The 6,000-nt window shown below is 53.5% G+C and overlaps 1 protein-coding gene across 3 annotated transcripts in view; it reads left to right on the top strand.

Annotated features, from left to right (window-relative positions):
* Positions 1 to 3,128: 3,128 nt before the first annotated feature.
* GALNTL5 (polypeptide N-acetylgalactosaminyltransferase like 5) overlaps positions 3,129 to 6,000 on the top strand; it is an 86,486-nt gene continuing 83,614 nt past the window's right edge. Inside the window, exons 1-2 of one of the 3 annotated variants that reach the window (XM_047763688.1) lie at positions 3,129 to 3,268; positions 5,064 to 5,133. The gene's annotated coding sequence lies outside the window, so the exon portion shown is untranslated. Of the gene's footprint in view, positions 3,269 to 4,116; positions 4,805 to 4,853; positions 5,134 to 6,000 lie in introns of those variants that run through there. The other 2 variants (XM_047763691.1, XM_047763689.1) reach the window with 2 other exon arrangements.

The following is a 6,000-nucleotide window of genomic DNA, read 5'->3' as shown; positions in this document are numbered from 1 at the left end:
ATGTGAGCTGGGCACAGAGACCTCAGCATCCTCTAAACCATGGAGATGAGAAGCATCAAAATCACTTCCCATGAAAGTGAAATAAGGTTCCTAACCTGCCCGGCACTGGGAAGGCTTCGCAAACGACACTGCCTTTCTCCTTGCTCCCTCTCTGAGCCTCAGCTTCTTTTTTTTCCTCCTTTTTCTTTTTATAGCCACACATGGAGGTTCCCAGGCTAGGGGTCGAATCGGAGCTGCAGCTGAGGGCTACACCACAGCCACAGCAACACCAGATCTGAGCCGCATCAGTGGGTGAACTACACGGCGGCTTGCAGCAAGGCCAGATCTTTAACCCACTGAGCGAGGCCAGGGATCAAACCCACATCCTCACAGAGACAACATCGGGTCCTTAACCCACTGAGCCACAATGGGAATTGCTATGTCTCAGTTTCTCAATCTGTAAAATGAAGATAACATTTTACCACGAAGTGTTCTTTTAAGAGTCAAAAGAAAATAGCACATGTAAAAAAAAAAAAAAAACCTGTAAATTGTAAAGAACTATGAAAATAACAATTGTTACTGTTCAAGGAATTGCTGAGTTAATTTTGACCGTCGGTACACAACTGGCTGCGCCTACTAAAGGCCCCATTAAGTAGGACAGGTGCACGCCATCCGGTAGCTCAGGGCCACCTGGTGGGGTGCGGAGCATCCTCTCTCAGTAGAGGTCATGGTCCGCCCACATCCCCCATCAGAGGGTAATTCCTTCCTCATCCTGTTTCTCTCCTAAACCTTCATCCACGGAGCCCCCTTTTATGACAATAGGAATTCATTCAATGGCCTCTCATGTATTAGACTGGCCAGGCCAGGTCTTTGTTCACCAGCCCTGAAGCGTGGAGCTGAGCCACCCGCTACCACAGGGGCCACATAAATGGAGTCTCGTGCTGCACGTGTGCATTCAGCAGCCAGGCGTGGTCTCGCCCACACACACCTCCAGCCTTCCTGGACCAAGGTGAATCTAGATGACATGGGCCCATCTCCCAGGGAACTCCTCAGGCAGTTCCTCAGCTGCCTCCTGTCTTTGGTCCTACCTGATGTGACACCACGGTGTCCCCATCCTTCTCCATGACAGGTGCCTGGTCCAGGGGCAGCCACAGCCCAGCGCCCAGCTCCCTTCGCCTCTCCTTCATCTCCAGTTCGAAGCGCTGGCAGTTCAGAGAGACTGTGGTGTGGATGCTTGTGTGTCCAGAACCTGTGCTGGCCGCCTGGAGGTGCACCCACTTCTCAAGCAGCCAGTAGACTTGTACAGATCCCCTTCTGTGTGCAAGACTCATGCTAGAAGCTGCAGGGGGTCTAAAGAAGCACTGCCTGCCTTGCATCGAACCCGAGACACCAGACCGACTGCGTGGGGACCATTGCTTTCTTTCCTGTCAAGAAAGAAGTGCCCTGACAGTTAAGCTGTGACTCGTATCGGTGGTAAGATGTATCCTGATTTCAGAGTTGATGAAATACTGTGCGAGGCACCGTGTCTCTTAAAGGGCTATAATCTTCCCAGGGAAAGAATACGCTCGCACACACTCATAGCAGGGCGTCATGCCTGGTTGACTCTCAGAGGAGTTGCAAGGATTTAGGTGCTCGAATTTCTGAGGCTAGAAGTGGCTGTCATTGGTTGGATCTTGAAGTCCAAGTTGGACCAATACCACCTGGGTGGTGTCAAGAAGGGCCATTGAGAAGAGAGGAAAGAGGTAGACACAGGTGGAGCAGGTGTGTAAAGGTCGGACGCTGTCCAGGCTGCAGAAAGAGGATGAAGTAGGAGAGGCAACCCCACTTCAGGTTGGGGTCATCCCTGAGGAGTTCGGTGTTTATTTTTTAAGCCCTGGGGAGCCACAGAAAGTTTTAGAGCAAGGGAGGAACACACCAGGCCGTCCTGGGGGATATTATTTTGAGGGTGACAGGCAGGATCTAGGGAAGCAATAGGCTGCAGGCAGAGGACCTGTTTCAGAGACACCGTAAGACGCCAGGTGTGAAGCAAAGAGAAGAGACCGGCCATGTGGAATGAAGAGGAAGGGGCAGAAGGAAACTCTGGAACTCAGGAAAATAATTGAGCAAGACTTGTTCAGGAGCAGGGGTACCACAAGACTGTATTCTAGGAGTTCCTCCTGGGGCACAATAGGATTGGCAGTGTCTCTGGAGCCCTGGGACTCAGGTTCGATTACCAGTCCCGCACAGTGGGTTAAGGATCCTGCGTTGCCATAGCTGTGGCTTAGGTTGCAACCGCGGCTTGGATTTGATCCCTGGCCCAGGAACTCCATATGCCATGGGGCAGCCAGAAAAGAAAAGACTATATCCTAAAATGTGGGCGTGGACAGCCGAAGATGCATTGCCAGAGTAAGGACCTCCTGGGCCCCCTTTTCGGCCCCTGGCCCTCGTGATCAGTACAAAAGAAAGCCCGGCACAGACTCGGGTCGAGGCGCCAAGGTCACTCCAGGCTGAAACCGCTTCATGGTTGCCATAGTTTTCTCTTCTATAAAGTGGTTCTTGTGATACTGACGCCTTTGGTGACACCGAACACGAGACTAAAAATATGCCCTGTTGTTCTAAGTCCCCGAGGCGTTTCACAAACAGCCTCCTTTGTTTTTTCGGCCCCCTCCCTGCCCCTGTATGTAAAGCAAGGACAAGCTTTACTGCAGGTGCATTGGGAAACCAAATGACCTTTATAGAAATCATGAAATCGGAAGCAAACCTGGGAATAAATCCAAGGTTTCCTGATTCAACACTGTATCTAAGTGTGTATGTTTGCTGCAGACCTTGCTGCCCTCAATAAAATAGAACCGGGTGCTGTGTACACTTGGAGAACGCTGTAAATTCCAGGTACTGAGCCAGGAGAGAGGGTTTATTCATGGGGGAGGATTGACCCTGGCTGAAAGAGTCTATGCCGCCCCTGATGCTGGAGGCCAGGTGTGGGCTGCACACGCCGTGGCAGAGCTGGCACCTGGCATGGCCATCATGCCCTGGATGTGTACAGCCCTGGGTTTCATCCTGTTGGTTTTGGAGGCTCTAAGAGGAAGCACTTCTTCTTGAGGACAGAGTCCAGGGAAAATACGGAACAAGCAGAGTTTCTTTCCTTCTTGTTCTTTAAACGGAACCGTATATTCAAAGATCAGTCTGGCTCCAAAGTATCTGTTTGTAGTGGGCATTATCCATCTGAGAACAAATCAATGAGATGCCGCAGAAACAAAGTGGAGTCTCTGTCCTCAAGAAGCATCGTCCCAGCAGAGCGAGGAGGCCTGAGGTTAGTAAAGAAGAAAGGCATTTCCTACGGGCCCAGGGGCGATGAAGCCCACGTGGCAACATGGCACCAAGGGCCCACTGCAGCTGCCGTGGTCGGACAGCGCCTCTCTGAAGACACCTGAGCAGTGAGAAGGGAGCCAGAAAGGCCCTGGGGGAGCAGAACAAGGCCCCGAGGGTGGAACCAGCTGGAGACAGAGAAGGGACCAGTATGGTAGCGGTAGGGCTGGAGGTGGCAGCACGGGGATTGCCGGCCTTCATAGAGGGTTTGCCTTCTATTGCAAGGGCATCCAGAGCTGCCAAGTCTGATCTTCTCAGCAGAATGTTCATCCCCACAGCCGTATGTGGGATGCCCTGGACGTGCAGGGTAAGAGCAGAAGCTGGGGCAGAGAAAGCGGTCCAGGAGGAGAGGTGATGGTCAGGCCAGGGTGGTGGTCAGGCCAGGGTGAATCATCAGGAAGGCTGATGGCTCACTTGAGGGCTCATGGTTCATCTGAGGGCTCATGGTGGCCTGGGCTAAGGTTTCCACATTAAAAATGGTAGAGCTAAGATACAAGAAAACACTCGAGTTCGGGCAGAGAAATTCCACAGGTTTCATTTACTGAGTAGGGGGGGGAGACTTGGGGAGCAGATTGGGGACATTTAGTTGCTCTCTTTTAGCCACATTAAGTTTTAGGTGCCTTTTGACATCTAAGAGGTGACTCCAAGCCGACAGTCGGGTGGTCCTGTGTGGGACTCACATGCCAGGCTTGGGCTGGAGTTAGATGCTTCAGAACCATCAGTGCAGAGGTGGAGTCATGGGACCGGCTCTGATTACTGTATGGGCTTCCTGTGGCTGCTGTCACAAAGTGCCACAAACTAGGTGGCTCAAAACAACAGAAGTGGATTCACTCACAGATCTGGAAGCCAGAAATCCACCATCAAGGTGTCAGCCAGGCTGGGCTCCCTCAGAAAGCTGCAGGGGTGGGTCCATCCTGGCCTCTTCCAGCTTCTGGTCACTCCTTTGCTTCCTGGGCATCCCGAGGCTCGCAGCTGCCTCGCTGCCAGCTTTTCCCATCACAGGACCTCCTCCCTCCTCTGCGTCCAAATCTCTCTGACCTTGTAGGGACACTGGTCATACTGGACGAGGCTCTGCCCTCCTCCGCTGTGACCACATCTGAACTTGAGGACATCGTCACGTCCAAATAGGACACAGTCACGGGTTCCAAGAGGATGTGAGTTTTTGTGGGGATTCTATTTAGCCCAGGACAACTACCCTGGGAAAGAGTGTAGACAGAGAAGAAACCTGATGGCTGCAGAACTCTGGGTCCCGTGGCCGAGAGGATGGAGAGGGGGAGCTGCCTGGTGAGGATGGCGTGGAGGCCACGGCCACGGCCGCTCGCGAGTCCTGGGAGAAGTGATCAGCTGCTGAGAGGCGACTGACCGTTTGGCTTTGGAAACGTGGAAATCAAGGTCAACTCCAAAAAGGCTCTTTTCAGCCAAAGCACCATTAGGTTGGGCCGAAGGCAGAGTGGGGACAGTGAGAAAGTAAAAACAGCAGGTAGAAACAGCTTTTTTCTTCGAGACCTGCAAGTGGGGTGTGGAGATGGGGTCGGAGAGGCTAAAAGGATGGGAGGTGGTGGGACGTCTGGGTGACGACGGGGTGCAGCCAAGTTGTGGGGGAGCTGGTGATGCAGGAGGGGCATCTCTGAGCTGGTGAGGGACCAGCATCCTGTACCCCTGGGGAGGGTGGCTTCAGAGAGGAGCAAGACAGGGCAGTCGCTGCGACAGGAGGGGCGTTTGCCATGTTTCTGGTGCAGGGACATCGTGGGACTGCTGATGGGAAGACGACAAGTTCTCCGATTGCCTGTGTCTCGCCTCCAGACCGTGGTGAGATGGGAAATAGGGGGAAGGATGGGGCAGGGTTTCGTGGACGACTTGGAGGGAAGTGGATGCACTGGCAACGCCCAGCAGGGGCCAGGCTGGTCCAGTGGACGTGGAGGGAGTGTGCTCCACGGTCTCTCGGGTGAGGTCCAGCAGCAGCTGTGGGCAAGGGGTGGCTGGGTCTGATCCTAGTTGGGCTTCTGCAGAAGGAGAAATGAGGGGTTCTAGAAGAAGCAGCTATGGTGAAGCCTGGGCCCACAAGGTGGGCAGCAGGAGGATGAGGGGGGAGCGGAGGGCTTTGGGGAGGGGTCTCACTGGAGGGGAGAGTTGTGGACACAGGAGCACAGGCGTGTGAGCAGTGATGGAAGGCGGCGGTCGGTGTGTGTCTGAGATTAGAGTTTCAGAAGCAGGAGTGTTTGGTTAGGACAGAGCATTCTGCTGGAGAGTGAGAGAAGTGAGAGGCCAGGGCCTCATGGGGTATCCAGGGGAGTTGTATGAGTGAAGAAAAGCAGGGCTTCCTTGATTTGTCCTCCTACATGGTAGGACGTAAAAGGCAAAGGAGGAGTTCCCTGGCGGTGCAGGGGGCTAAGGACCTGGATCGTCATAGCTGTTGCTTGGGTCACTGCCGTGATGCAGGTTTGTTCCCTGGCCTGGGGAACTTCTGCCTGCCTTGGGTGAGTCCAAAAAACAATTTAAAAAAATAAAATAAAAGGCAGAGAGGAAGTTTCCTCTGTGGTGCAGTGGGTTAACAATCCGGCTTGTCTCTGTGGAGGCACCAGGTCAACTCCCAGCCCTGGCCCAGTGTAATGGGTTAAGGATCAGCATTGCTACAGCTGCAGCCTAGGTTTCAGCTCCAGCTCTGATTCGATCCCT

The sequence above is a fragment of the Phacochoerus africanus genome, chromosome 16 (genome assembly GCF_016906955.1).
Source record: "Phacochoerus africanus isolate WHEZ1 chromosome 16, ROS_Pafr_v1, whole genome shotgun sequence".
Lineage (NCBI taxonomy): Eukaryota > Metazoa > Chordata > Mammalia > Artiodactyla > Suidae > Phacochoerus > Phacochoerus africanus.
This window is presented reverse-complemented; position numbering and strand designations above follow the sequence as displayed.